A 16,620-nucleotide genomic window follows, 5' to 3' on the forward strand; every position below is an offset into this window, starting at 1 on the left:
ATATGTTTTCCATCTAGCACACAGGCTGAATGAGTGAATGAAGAAAATAGATGAATTGTCATGGATAGTCATTTTCTAGAAAGAATCAATTGACATTTTAACTGAATAAATAAACGTATCCTACTGCGTAGGATTTAAAAACTCAGGTTGGTATTAGAATAAAGAATCTCAGGTGTGAAGTATTTTCTTAATATAAAAGAATAAACCTTTAGCACATTTTAATGGAACACAATAATAGGAGTTGAGGCCTATAACAAAATCTTGCCTTAGGACTTTATGACAAGTAACTATTTGAAGAAATTTTTTCTTGATGCTCCATTATGTTTAGGGCAAAAATATTCAGAATGGAAACATTCTTAATTTAAGACATGCAGAGTTTTTGACTTTACTTAACCAGACCTGCATACCCCACTTACAGCTATTAACTAAAAGTATTCAGGATTTGCATTTTTGGAGAGTATGAGTCTGAAGAAGTACATCTTAGCGGTATTAAATATTATGACTTTCTCATTTGGAAGATTTATTTGAAGATGTATATATTCCTTAACTTGGTTGTTAGGCCCTACTTGAATGGAATGAGATGAAAGTAAATTCTCAATGTTTCCCCAAATGTCCCCAGACACTTCACCTAAGTTTATACACACCAGGTGTATACACAACAAGATGGGTGTACTAACTCTAGGTTGAGGGAAAGATGAGTGAACAGAAAGAGTGTACAAAACCCAATTTTGTTTTTTCACAAGTTCAATAGAAGACAACAGTATCAATAGATTTATAGTGCCCAGAACTGGGACATAGATAACACTATCTATTTTGTACTGCTCAGACTCTCCAAATGAACTCTGTTCCCATTAAGAGATATATCAGCCAAATGTAGCCTATATGTAAGAGAACTGTCAGGCTAGAGAAGGATTTGGAAACAGTGACAGAAGATGGGGCGTGTATCACAAACAACAGGCAAAAGCTTGTGTGGGAGCATGGTAGCTGTCTTTAGTACATAAAGAGCACTTATATATAGAACTAAGAACAATTAATATTTACAAGAAGCTGGATTTTCGTTCACTCTGCGGTGACTCTTTCTGACAAGTACAAGTGTCTTAACGTGATATGAAGAGCCCTGTTCAACTCTTCCCCATCCCCTTTTATGACATTGAATTTTCTACCTCAGACTATGAAAAGAATAAAAAATATATATTTAAGTAATTCAATTTGGCCATTTTATACTATAATGGTAGATATACTACATACACACACACACACACACACACACACACACATATATATATATATATATATATATATATATAATTTGTCCTAACATAGAATGTACAACACCAAGAGTGAACCTTAATGCAGACAATGGACTTTGGGTCCAAACATAACAATATTTCAAGGCAGCTTCATCGATTATAACAGAGTGAGCACTCTGATGGGGAATGTTGATAATAGGGAAAGGCATGCATGAGTGAGAGCAGGAAGTATATGAGAAATTTCTGTACCCTCCACCCACTTTTGTTAAGACTCTAAAACTGCTCAAAAAAAAAAAAAAGTCTACTGATTTTTTTTTTAATTCAGTTGGGCCAGAATTAGGGATTAAGATTAGAGTTCATAAAGACTGAGTCAGAAGGTCTTTGAAACTGCACGGAGAGAACATGGAAATGAAAGCAACCAGGGACATTGATTGGTAGAGAGTAAGGGAGAAGAGGTGGTCCTGGCCGGTTTTATTACATTTTGGACACGGTAAAGAGATTTCAAAGGTGGCTGCAGTATCTCCAGTCCTGCAACTTTGGCAATGAGACTTCGTGGCTCCTCAAATCAAGATATGAAGTCTATATCTGCTTCCCTCCACTTCATCTCTTGCAGCCAGACTGCTTGTGACTTGTTTTAATAAATAAAATGCGGAAGAAGCAATGATGTGTCTGTTCTGAGCCTAGACTTTAAGATGCCTGGCAGCTTCTGTCTTCGCTCATGAAAGGGACCTGCCGTGCTACAAGGAGTTACAGATTAGCCTGCTGGAGAGAGGGCCACAGAGAGTCTGAAGGATGAGACGCCACATGAAAGAGAGAGTTGATGAGGAAGGACCAAAGTGCCAGGAAGCCAACCTTGAATCTTTAGGCCCAGCCCAGCTGCCAGATGAATGCAACTGAATGAGTGACCCCGCTGACTGTATGTAAATTACAGGAACAGCCTTGCTGATTCTTGCCCAAATTCCTGACCTACAGAATTATGGGAAATGAAAATTATTGTTGTTAAAACCCCTCAAATTGAGGGATTATTTGTTCTACATTTATGGACACTTGAAATACTAGGTGTTTATGATCAGAAAATGTTTTCTGTCAGATTGAGATTTCTAGCCACTGGTGATATTCAAAATACCCTATGCACAGGTTAGGTAAAGGTGGACTAAATGGCCTTTGAGGTTCTTTCTGATACTTAACTACTATAGGAACTTTCTTCCAGGTCCTCTGCTTTTAGGGAGAAAGTGAGATAAAGTGTGTTTTCCCCTATAAACCATAATCAGGCTATTACAGACTGACAACTTGTACCCCACCCCCCAAATTCATATGTTGAAGCCTTGCCCCTTAATGTGATGGTATTTGGAGATTTCTTTTGAGAGGTAGTTAAGGTTAGATTAGGTCATCAGGCTGAGGCCTTAATGATGAGATTAGTGGCCTTAGAAGAAGAGGAAAAGATATTCCTCTCTCCTTCCCCCCTCTCTCTTTCTCCTTCCCTTTTTTCCCTTTTTTCCCTTCTTTGGTGTGGTGGGTGGGGTGTTATGGGGTGTGGTGTGGTCGAGTGGGGTGGGCTGGGGTATGGTGGAATGTGGTGTGGTGTGTGTGTACCCCAAAGAAAGGCCATGTAAAAACACAGCCAGAAGTCAGCTATGTGTTACACTCATCCACACCTTCCTACCTCTACTTCAGTAATATTATTCTGCTCATTTGTAATAGACAAGTGTATACTTAGATTCTGAGCCCCTGAAAAAAATAGATAAGAGTTCAAAATTCATACAGAGCCTCTAATCTAAGTAAGAAATATAATGCAATGATGAACACAATAAGAATTCAGATTTCTGTAAAAAGTTGATAAGAAATGAAGCATATAGACAAAAAGAAAAAAAGATGAGATAAAGGGGGAAAAATCATTCTGAAATTTTTAATATATTTCAATCTATCAACAATATTGGTGAATAAGATAACACAAAAACTGTATGTCTGTATGTAAAATGGTTTGGAAATTTGTAAGGATACAGAAAACCTGGAGGATCTTTTATAGTCAACATTCCTATAAGATATTACCATTTACGTAAGATAAGAAAGGGAATACTTTGTGTGCACAGGGAAGGCAGTATATAAATGTAGAGAGAAATTGCCAGTGTGCTCCAGATAATATCAGAATAGAAAAAGCACTGGGTTTTCTTTGCCTCTACCTCAGATAAGGAAAGAAATAAGGGCACAGTATTAAAGGAAAAGGAATATAAATTAGGGTTGGGTAGGAAAATAATCTGTAAAGATGGACACAGAGAAATAAGCCTTTCCTTCTCTCTATTATGTTTTGGGTGCAAAGTAAATAGGGTAAGAATGGGGTGTAAAAAACTAAAATTATTGCTTTTGATTACAAAGAAATGGCATAGGGAAACATTTATAATAGTAAGTGAGATTTTCTTATCCTATCCTTCTCACTGGTATTTTGGGACTTTTAGTTTCATTTCTCCTTCTTTACAAGACTTCCATCTTTATCATATTTTTACAAAAAAAAATTGGAGAGATTTGCAAGAAAAACTCAGCAGTGAAGGAAACAAAAATAACTTATGTTTGTATAACTTTGCCTCTTTTACATCACATAAATACGTAGATAGGTTTACACTCAATATAGAATGTTCAAAGTGGTTTACTAATGGCAGTCCTACACACTGTATACAACTCAAATGCCCATCAAAAGGAGAGTGCATAGTTATGCCTGGGTGGCTCGGTCGGTTAAACTTCCCACTTTGGATTTTGGTTCAGGACATGATCTCACAGTATGTGAGTTCGAGCCCCGCATTGGGCTCTGTGCTGACAGTGTGGAGCCTACTTGGTTTCTCTCTCTCTCCCTCAGTTCTTCCCCTGTTTGTGCTTTCTCTCTCTCTCTCCCTCTCTCAAAATAAATAAATAAACATAAAAAAGGAGAATGGATATATACATTGAGGGATATTCATACAATGAGATATGACATAACAATAAAAAATAATCTATTGTATTAGTAAAATACAGCTATTTACAGGTATAGTGAAAAACAACACCAACCAAATACAGGTACAAGAAAAAAGATGAATGAAACTCATAGATTTATTGAGTAGAAAAAAAAAAACAAAGACACACAAAGGAGTTCATGCTGTATAATTTCATTTAGAGAAAGTTCAAGAACAGGTGAAATTAAGTGATGATGATAGAAACCAGAATAGTGGTTATTTGTTGGAGGTGGGGGTGTACATAAGATGGGGAACAAAAGAATCTGATAGAATCCTAGAAATGTTCTATATCTTGATCAGGGCAGTGATTAAAATAATGTAAACGTGCAAATAATTGTTAAACTGCCCAATTAAGAGTAATGGACTTTACACACTTTACTATATGTATATCTTAACTTAAAAGGAGATAGCAATTGAAAGTACGTAGAGACTCTGTGGCAAAAGTGTTAATTCTGAAGAACCCTGGTGTGAGCACTTCAAAAGAAAGACTGTTGTTCCCCAGAGCAGCTGAGCCTGAGAAACAAAAAGAGGTTTGTGTAACTGACAATTGGAAGAATCGTCCTGCATATATTAAGACATCACAGGCAGAGAAAACAAATAGTGGTTTCAATTATGAGCCCTAAATAAAGAGCCACAAGGGTGGAAGTTCCAAATTGTGGGCTTTGGCTTGCAGTTTATCTACTTCTCACATGGGCAGCTCTACGTTGCAACTTCTAACAATGGTAGTTGCCGCGATTTATTTGTTCAACAATGGTGAGTAATTCTTCTAAGAAATTCAGAAGAACAGCTAATAAGAAAATAAATGTAAAAAGTAATTACCAGGAAAAAGCAGAATACAAATAAGACATGGATAAAGGCAATAAAGATAAAGGCAATAAAGACAGATAATTGCTATGATTACACTTTAAATTTGATTCAGTTTCTCAGCAGCCAGTGAACAGAGGTAAAGCTAATCAGTTTTTTTTAATTCTCATTGTCAGGAAAGAAGACAAATATCAGTCCCCCTAAAGGAAATAAAAGTTGGTCTGGAATTAAATTTATGTCTAAATCACCCACTGAATCCAACAAGATGGTGAAGTAGAAGTAGAAACATCGTTGAATTGAAATGAAAAGACCAGGATTTTGGTCAAGAACTCATCACTGTGCAGTTAGGTAATTCCAAACTTTATGAACCACAACTTCCCTGTCTTTAAAATCACAATGGGGACACCTGGGTGGCAACCTTGGTGGTTGAGCGTCCAACTCATGATTTCAGATCAGGTCACGATCTCACGGCTTGTGAGTTCAAGCCCCATGTCAGGCTCTGTCTGCACTGACAGTGTGGAGCCTGCTTGGGATTCTTTGTCTCCCTGTCTCTCTGCCCCTCCCCCACTCGCTCTCTCTCTCAAAATAAACTTACAAACTAAAATAATAATGATAATAACATCAACAGGTAACACAAATACACTTGATATGTGCTGGGTGCTGAGTTAATTCAATCCTCGCTAAAGCCTTACTAATAAGGGCCTTTATACCCATTTTGCTGATGATGGAGTTAGGGGTAAGAGAAGATAAATAACTGGCTCCAAATCAACATGTAGTAAAACAAAGATAATCAATTCTTTTCTAACCTAATTCAGCAAGTGATTATGCAAATCACATGTGATGCTCGGTTAGTCTTACTGAAAGTACTCTGCTGTGTGAAAAATTAAAATTCACAAGAAACTATTTTGTGCCTATTTATAAGCATTTTACTAGACAAATTGGAGTCCACAAAAGTGCAAATGGTATTCTGTCTTGATTTAATAAAGGATCACCCCTCTCTAAAAGCAACAGCCATGACAGGCCCTCATATAAGAAGGTCTTCCCTTGACTCCATCTATTTGCATGCTTTTCCATTCTGCTGATCTTTTCCACAGCCTCATTATCTTCTTCTTATTCTTCAGTTCTCACTCCCTAGCCTTCCTTGTTCTACTTGGTAGTAATTCAAATAATGAATGCTATTGTACAGTGACAAAGATTTAAGCAAAACAGAACCTAAGGAAGTACATTCAGAGCACTTGTGGTGAGGGTAAACCACAGTAATTATAACTTTATTATATAAAATTTCTTAAAATGCAACATAGATTAGCAATGACTTAATCAGACTAAAGAGAATAAGGAAAACTGAAGACAGTTATACACACATTTTAAATATTTTTTTCTTTCTCTGATGTAATTGGAGGGAGTCTTCAGGTCAAAAAGGGGAATTTTCAGCTAAGAAATATTATAGCACATTTGTATGTGAATGGGAATAACTGATTAGAAAGGGAGAAATTGTTGATGTAAAGGAAACAGAAGTTATTTGAAACACAAAAATCCCTGAATAAGCAAGAGGAGATAGGGGCCAATGCATAAATCGAGGGGTTGATCTTTAACAGGTATAGAGATGGGTCATCCATTGTAACAGTGGACAAAGCAAAATACAAAGGAGCAAGACATAATGTTAGCTGTCTCCAAAACTACTATTTGTTCCTTCATCCCTTCTAACCTAACTCAAATTATGCTAAGATGTGCCTAGGATCGATTTACCCCCTTCTATGGACTAACCAACCATATTTAGTTTTGAGCAACAATTGGTTCAGGGGTAGGTATACGATGTAATATACTCAAAGAGATACCAGAGAGAGTTTATTGAAAACTGTGCGGAACTTTTTTCCTCCTTGATTAAAAAGGAGAGACATTCAAGGGGAAACTCCTGCTCTCCCTGTTTGGGTATATTAGGACATGATGTTGGAGTTGTGACAGCTATCTTACAATCAAGAGGAGCACAGAGGAGCTCCCCCAGACTCTAACATTTTTGAACTGCAGAATTACCCATCCTGGAAACCACATATCTCTGTTTTTCTTTAATGTGATATTTAAAACCCTATTTTAAAACTGATTTTAGTAGTGTATTGTGCTGTTTGTTGACAAAAGCATCATAACTGGTTCAATTAACAATGGGTGCATGTAGACGGATGCTAAAAGATTTGCTGATAAAAAGAGATGAGTATTCTCTCCCAGGACCTTCTAGGTTATCAGTGGAGTAAGAATAGCTTTTACTGACTGTGAAGAAAGTGAGAGGGTTTAAGATATTTGAGAAAAGGGAAATATGAAAGTCTTTCTGGTGGGTAGGCAAGTAACTTTACTAGGGAAATATAAGGCGTCTTAGCACTCCTGAATGCCCACTGAAGATTAGGGACTATAAATTTAAAGTGCAAAACAGTTAGCATGGTTCTGTTGTTTCTTCAGACACGTTCAGATATTCAGGTGCGTGCGCAGAGTAAGCAGAATGATGAGCTTAATCAGGTTTGACACTTTGCCAGGCAAGTTTTGAAACCACTAGAGGAAGGCAGAGGAGTCAAGGGTCTCTACAAGGGAGTGATTAAAGTGATTAATCATGGAGGCTAGCATGAGTAAAGGGAAAATTGAGAATAAGATAAGGCAGATGACAGTGAAGAATAGTTTGGGTCAAAGGACTGGATATTTCAATGGAGGCAAAAGAACTGTTAGAGAGAAGAAGCTAAAGTGAATTTGAAAGAGAGCATGTAAGTGGTCAGAGTAGGGTACTTATGCATGAGAGTTTTGAGAGGCTAAATATTGGATACATCAATAAAATGGAGGGTAAAGTTACATGGAGTAATAATAGGCATCAAGTCAGAAAGGGAGTGAGCTAGGGACTCATGTTTCACAACCAAAAGAAGAACCTTAAAACCTTGAGATGACAGGAGAACCACCAGATCTAGCCTGAAATCAGGCACTCCAAAAGGACTGTCAATGAAAAACAGGAAACAGAAAGGAGAAATGAGCTACAAGTGGTAATGAGAAATAAGGAGGACGATACACACTGCCAGGCCCAATGGTAGTGGGATGTGGCAGAGAAAGAGATTGAGAATGCTCCAGGAAAAAGCTAAGTTTTACGAACTTCAGTTTCCTTAACTATAGAATGTTGCTAATATTGACTTTCTAGAGCAGTCCGAGGATAAAATGAGATAACATATAAGACAAGAGAGCTGTCAGCATTATAAATAGAACAAAAAACAGTCATATCCCTGTAACTCACATTTTAGAGTGTCTACCACAGTATTAAATATTGCTCTTTTGGCTATTTGTATTGACTTTTTACTCTGCTCCATGCACTCCTAAGTAGACACTGAAGAGCCAGTGATGAGAAAATTCACCTTTGTGGGGTAGCCTTAAAAGCCTCAAGTTGAGAATTCATTTGAAAATGGTTTCACATTAATAGTTCAGCCAGGCACCTATCAAAAGCATATGCAAATTTAACCAGCAAAAAAACCCCACCTCTAATCCAAGCTTCAAACTGAATTTCCATAATTAAAGATCCAAAAATTATGAACTCATGGTGAAAAAAATTCACAAAATGTACAAGAAATTGATACCATGGACAACTGGAAATACCAGACAGCATAATCTCAAGATCTCAAAACTGGATATTGGAATTATCAGACACATATTTTAAAATAATTATGTATAATATATTTAAAGAAATGTAATAAAATCTTGAAGATATGAGCACAGAACAAGAAACTTTGAGAATACCCAAGTTGACCTGTAAAGCAACCCATGAAAAAGAATGAGAGAATATCTAACATACAAATAATTTCAAGGTTAATGATTATTTTTTAAACTTGGGAATGGGAACACAAATGTTCACTGAATTATTACTCTTTATAACTTTCATATTTTTATAAATGTTTATAAACACACAATATTTAATATAACCACTAAATAATTATAGGCAACTCTAAAACACATCGCATAGCCATTCAAAAGAATAAAGTTAGAATAATTAATAGACAATATATCAAAGACCTATTTGTCAGTGAGAAAAAGTTGTCAGTCAGTAATATGTACATCCTGATTGTGTTTCTATAAAGCAAATACATGAAAATTCAATTTATATTTGTAGTTATTACTACATATGTATCTGTATACCTATACATACCTGCCTATCCATCTATCATCTATCTATCTAGTATACATGTAAAAGTTAGAAAAATATCTGGGAGGATTACATTAGTGTTTTACAAGTAATGGCTTACTGTGACAGAGGAGATTGCTAAAAGAAGAAATTCACTTTTTACTTTGTGAGAATACAACATGAGTCGCGCATATTTAATAATGATAATGAATACTCTTATAACAATCACCCAGGTTAAGAATTTTGCCAGCCACCAAGAAGCCTATACATTCCCAGTCCCAATCACATCCCCGTTTCTCCCCACAGGGTACCTACTCTCTTAACTTTTATGGTAGTCATTTTTATTTGTTTCTTTATAGTTTTATCACAAAAGCGTACATCCCTAGACATCGTAGCTTTGCCCAACTTTAAAACAAAATTTGGTATGATTTTCAGTACCTTTAATCTACAAGTTTCCCCTCCTTTCCTTTTGCCATTACAATTTATCAGTTGAAGAATCTGAGCCATTCGGCCTATACAGTGTTTCACAGTCTGTAATCTGTGGACTTCACACTCATTTGAAAGATCTACGTGTTCCTCTGTTTATTTTCTCCAAATGGACAGGTAAATTCAGAGGTTTAACATGACCCATTTTCAATCTCTTTGACAAGACAATAATGGTACTGATTTTTTTCTTAGATAGGCATATAACACATGGTTGTTGTGTGTGTGTGTGTGCACACGCGTGTGCGCATGTGTGATGCTGGCAGCTTTATACTCAATGCCTAGATCCATTAATTACTTGGGATCGCAAATTAATGATATTCCAATTCTATAATTTGTTGCTTACTTTTAGTTGAATAATATGACTTTTTAGTTGAAATATTATAATAAAGAGACATTATTTATTTTTCTGTGGTTCAGGATAAATACTTATTTCTCTCCCCCTATTTAACTCTTTTTAAGAGAGCATATTGAAACCATAAAATACCTGGGAATAAATCTAACCAAAAAGGTGAAAAATCTATACACTGAAAACTACAGAAAGCTTATGAAAGAAATCAAAGAAGACAAAAAAAAGTGGAAAAAGATTCCATGCTCCTGGATAGGAAGAAAATATTATTGAAATGTCAATACTACATAAAATAATCTACATATTCAATGCAATCCTTATCAAAATAACACCAGCATTCTTCACAGAGCTAGAACAAACAATTCTAATATTTGTATGGAACCAGAAAAGACCCCAAATAGCCAAAGCAATCTTGAAAAAGAAACCCAAAGCTGGAGGCATCACAATCCCAGACTTCAAGCTATATTACAAAGCTGTCATCATCAAGACAATATGGTACTGGCACAAGAACAGACACTCAGATCAATGGAACAGAATAGAGAACCCAGAAATGGACTCACAACCGTATAGCCAACTAATCTTTGACAAAGCAGGAAAGAATATCCAATGGAATAAAGACAGTCTCTTCAGCATGTGGTGCTGGAAAAAACTGGACAGCGACATGCAGAAGAATGAACCTAAGCAGTGCTAATATTTTTTGATGGTAAGTGGTATTTCAAGACTACAACCTGGGTACTAGGTGATATAGATTCTAATTGTTCCTGAGTTGGTCATTGCATCTGAACTCTGGTTTTAAAACTAGGAATGAATACGTGTATACACACACACAATACAATATACATATATACACATACTATATATATATATATATATATATATATATATATATATACACACACACACACATATGTCACATATATATAGATATATAAACTCTTGATTTCATACTTAAACTTCTGTTTCAAATTTAATACATAGGATTTAAAAATTAACCATTTGTATTACATCTGAATCTGCTTTCTTTCTCAAAGTGAATCAAAATCCTGGTTTTAAAGACCACTGAGGATTACAGAATTAGCAAATCCATAATCACTCATTTCCCACACATAAGTTTAGAATATCAATAATAATGTCAGCACATCCACTGAGAATTCTCCAAAAATATTTTTGGATATGTATCTTTCCCATACTTCCTCCCCATTTTTGGTGTTGTGCTACATCCACATGGTCTGAGTATACTATAGTCTCTCCTTTTTAATTCTCACTTAGAATTAATTCTACATGTAACTATGTTTAATGTTCATTACTAGTTCTTATGTCAATGTCTCCCTGGTCATCTTGATTGTCTGAATGGTTGCCCTCTAGTAGTCTTCTCAGAAAAGGGAACAATATTCCCCGAGTTTTTACATTGCAACAACACTGTGTTAACTTTATGTGAAAAAGTCTATTTTGCTAGATATAAAATTTGTGGGCACATTTTCATTTCTTGAGTTATTACTCAATTTTCTTTTGGTAAAAATCAATTGGTGTGTTAAAGTCTGATGATAATACAGTTTTCTTTACAAGTCACTTGCTGTATTTTGCTATTTTCATATTAAATACAAGGTAAAATTTATAATAATTAATACAAGGATATTTAGTGTACTCTTCTTTTGATTTTTTTCCAGAGATTCCCATTATCCATATGTTGACTTTTCTTTTCCTAATTTCTTTTCCTAATAGTTTTCATTTCCCAATTTAATCTATCTTTTCCCAGTTCTTTTTGATTTTTCTTTTAATCTTCTATTTCATAATTTATATGTTCACATCCATTACATACCATATTTCCTGTTTTATGATACTTATTTTACATAATTACATATACATTTATATTTTATATTATGTTCATTTGCTCTTGTGTTTAATTTTGTCTAATTTTAATCTCTATTCAATATTTTCTCTTAATTTCTTTCACTTATCTTTTAAGCTTTTCTAATACTTATTATAGTTATTCCCTTTGTTTTGTAATGTTTTTAGGTCTTCCAGCTTACTTAGAAATAAAATGTAAAATTTTTCATATTTTATATGAACATATCTTTCTAGTGTGCTTTTATCCTCTGTAGATATCATTCTGCTCCTCACTTTCTTTTTTATTATGTAATATCATATGTGGGACTTGACCTTGTATTTTCTGGTCACTCTTTTACTCTTTTACATGGAATTAGTTACATTTTTTCTTCAAGTCATTTCCAAATCATTTATTCAGAACTTCTTCAGAGAAAAAAAATGAAGCATTTGTTTTAAATTTTTTTTTCCAACTTTTTTTTTTATTTATTTTTGGGACAGAGAGAGACAGAGCATGAACCGGGGAGGGGCAGAGAGAGAGGGAGACACAGAATCGGAAACAGGCTCCAGGCTCCGAGCCATCAGCCCAGAGCCTGACGCGGGGCTCGAACTCATGGACCGCGAGATCGTGACCTGGCTGAAGTCGGACGCTTAACCGACTGCGCCACCCAGGCGCCCCAAGCATTTGTTTTAAACAATGAAGTAAACGAACTTTTTCTCTTTTTAACTAGTCACTATGTGTTTTGAAAACCAAGGAAGAAAATCAGAACAATCAGATACTGGATTTTCACTTATAACTTTTGTCACCTTCCACCATTCCCTTTGTTGGCAGAGTCTTACTTATATCTGCCCCTTGGTTTTCTTCATATTAACCTAATTTCTATTCCATTGCCACATTCTAAGCCAGACATTCCATTGCTCCTACTAATGCCATTCCATTGGTTTAAGAAGGTCTAAAGAAGCTCTTGACAAATGGAGATGTGTTCACTCCAGCAGGTTGTGGGTTAGGAGGATGGAAAGTAGGGTAGTTGTTAATTCTATTAGTCAGCTCAGGGTGCTGTAACAAGTACTCTAGATTGGGTAGCTCTAACAACAGAAACTGATTTCTCACCATTCTAGACGCTAGGCAGTCCAAGATCAAAATGCAAGTAAGCTAGGCTTCATTCTGAGGACTCTTCTCTTGCTTTGTAGGCTGTTTCCATTTCACTGTGCCCATAAGACCCTTATTTGTAAGCACGGGGAGAGAGGAAAGTCTTTCTCTTCCTCTTTTATGAGTCCACCATTGCTATCAGATTAGGACTCCACCCTGATGACCTCATTTTACCTTGATTATCTCCTTTCAGCCCTGTCCCCAAAGGCTGTCACTTTGAGGGTTTGAGGATTAGGATTCAGCCTATGAATTTTACAGGGACACAATTCTATCCATAGCATCAATACAGTGAAATAAATTAATTACCTGAAATAAGACAATGAAAATATCCATCTGGATTTGGAACATGGGGAAAGGTAAAAAGTATGACACTGCTTAGCCTATTAGGCTAACTAACACTGGTTCTGAGAAAGACCCTATTCTTACAGAGGCAGCCTGAAATTACAGACACTGAATTAGGGGGAAACAAGATGTCAGCTAAGCAAGAACCTCCAAATGGTTGTAATGAACACTGAATTTAATTTGTGTTATGGTTGAGAGCACTGACACTCAGGAGAGCAAAGATCACACACCCAGATAGTAGGAGAATCTGAACTCCCCCTAGAAATATTGTAGGTCAACACCAGTGTTGTTTCTAACATGTTCTCTCTCCCTATGGTGCCATTATAAACCACACAATTTTTCTGAGGGTAGATGTTAAGTCATGAGCCTGAGGTTCTATTTTGAGTGGATTCCATTCACTAGTTTCACGTATCTTGAGCTTTTGGTTTCTGCAATGCTGTGACTAAATGAAATAAGCCTGCATAGGAATATGAATTTGTGAAAACTGATTGAACAAAAATGAAAGAATGTTGAAGCTATTTCTCCTCTGCAGGATGAATACTCTAAGTTATAAAAATAACTCAGGCTGTATTATTCTCAGGGATATTTCATGAAATTGGCATCCATATCCACTGATGTTTTAAGAATCGTCAACCTGAAAGGTGACTATAAGAATTAGATGGACTCATAAACAGCAGAGTGAGCAGTGGCTGGAGATTATATAGAACTCTTTTACTCTGTTATGAAGTTTGTAATACAGTGATTGAATCGAATGACATCATTCATCTCCTGTGACTAATACTAGGGTGAGTATTATCACCTAGTATTATCACCCTAGTACTAGGGTGAATAGTAGAGGAAACCAAATATCCTAAAATAAGAGATTAATGTGATTTTCATTAAAATATGTATTTTCTGGCTAATATAGAGAAAGCATAGTAGAAATATTCAGTTTTCTTTTCAGTTTTGATGTAGTATCTGGTTACATATGATTTCTTGAATAAACTCCATGATAATGGTACAATTATTCCATTAATAGATGCTAACGTTTAAAGAAAGCCTTGAAGACAGAGACTGTAATAACTATTCATTATTTCTAGGAAAACTTAAGGGCATGTGACATTTTCTCAATCATGGAAATTGATAACAAAAATATTATCCACATTGTAAGTGACATACCACAGAGAGTCCTCGTATGTATCAATATAAAGGCTGACTAGTGGCTGTAGATGAACATTCCACACAACAAGGTTGACAAAATTACTTATGCTCTTGGGAATCTTAGAGGGTTGGTAGTAGGTAGGGGTTATAAATAGAAAAAAAAAAGACATAGGAGACAAAAAAAAAAGAAAAAGAAATACTTGAAATCACTCCAGAAGAAATGTGAAGCAAGTGATACTATGCAAACACAATGAATAAGGGAAAAACATACGTATGGGTGAGGGGAGAAAGAGAGGGTGGGAACACGAAATGAAAGAGAAATTAGTTGATAGTGACAGAGAATAGCAAATCACCTTATCAGTCCTCCTAGGCAAGATTATGCTACAGTAACAAACAACCTAAATTTTTAATGTCTAATAAAAACATGCTCATTTTCCCCTTGTATTATGTACAACATAGGTCATAGGAACAGTTCCTATATGGTACATGCCACTCCCATGGTGAGAAAAAAGAGAGAGAGTTTCTGTTTGCAAAGAGCATTGTCATTTTCTCTTTCTATTTTATTGCTAAACTAAATTATACAACCAATTATTTACTGCTGTCTTTATTGTAATTTTATCTTTACTTCATTTCAAAGATTCTTATCTGAAGGTATAACTGAATCCCACCCGAGTACTAGCCTGTGTTCGCAGGGGAAGGTTTTCAATTCTTTTACAAGGCTCTTGCAGTGACCAAAAAGAATGTTGCTGATGGGCTCTTCGGGGAAATACACTGAGCCTCTGATCTCTAGCCATGCTGACTGGAGGTGAAATAGGAAGCAGAGTCACAGGAAATGTCCTAGAGGGATCCTGTGAAATTAAATATGTTGAGCCAATGTGATTAATTTTTAGGATGGTTAATCTTCTGTAACCTGCATAAAGTGAATGTTATTTTGTCAGTCTAGAGAGTCATTCAAAAAGGACCTTTGGTCAGGTGACAACTGAACACTTTTCAAAGGACCAGGAGCATTGCAGAGTCATTTTTTCTAACTACTTATGGAAACAGAGCTTACCCCTTTCCAATAGTGATTTATAGCCTAATGGCAATGCTTCTGGGCATTTTTCTCTCTCAGATTGAAGCTGGGTGCTAGATGCTTTGACTGTTAAAAAAAAAAAGTCTTCTGTCAATGGCATATCTAACAGACTTGCCATTAGTCTGTTATTCACCTCTCTTCTGTGTCTGCTGACAAGGTAAGCATTAATTGTGGCTCCAGTGCTAGCTTTCATGTTAATGCTCATCAAATGCATTTTTAACTCTTCCTTTGATAATATAAATCACACAAAATTAAAGCTTGAAACATTTCACTCATCACAAAATGTGACTAAAATGAAATGTTAGAAATAAGTATTTCAATTCATTGCATCAAATAGGTAAAGGAAGAGAATTTTCTGCCTTTAAAGATTTACATTCATTTGCTGAAATTATAATACATAGCTTTTGTTCAGAATGGAAGGGCTGAGTAACTCTAGGCAAGAGAGGAAGGCCTCCTATTGTTTTTTTTAACACGGCACGAAAGAAAAAATAGACAAGGCTACGTTCACCTTCATGAGATACTACACAAACTTGTATTAGAAACAGAAAATTTATAAAACTATATATAAAATGTATAAACCTATAAAAATGTATTTTATATCAGTATCTTCTATGCTTGTTTGGAAACATGCTGGATTTCAAACATTTTATAGTATGATGGACATTTTTTTCAAATTTCAATGTAAATTGGTGACATAAGTTTTGTTAATGATTTATTTTTATAAATCATCATTTGCCATGGAATTAATAATCTAGACTTCTAATATAAGTTACTCCAATGTGAGCAATTTCAGTGTCACCTGATGGTTTATGGAATATAAACATCAGATTATGTTGAGTTATGACAGATATGATTCATTAAATATTTCATAATGTAGGATCTCAGCATAGATAACTTTTGCTGTGTGTGTGTGTGTGTGTGTGTGTGTGTGTGTGTGTGTGTTTGTGTAACACATTGTATTAGGGCGTAAATATTCTGCACTCTATCCTCTTTCCTCTTCTCTATTACACAATAATTGCTGCCCCTATCCTCCCAATCTGTAGCATCCCAGAAGCCTGATCATGGGCAATGAGTCAAGTGGACAATG

Source organism: Panthera onca, chromosome C1 (genome assembly GCF_046562875.1).
Source record: "Panthera onca isolate mPanOnc1 chromosome C1, mPanOnc1 haplotype 2, whole genome shotgun sequence".
Lineage (NCBI taxonomy): Eukaryota > Metazoa > Chordata > Mammalia > Carnivora > Felidae > Panthera > Panthera onca.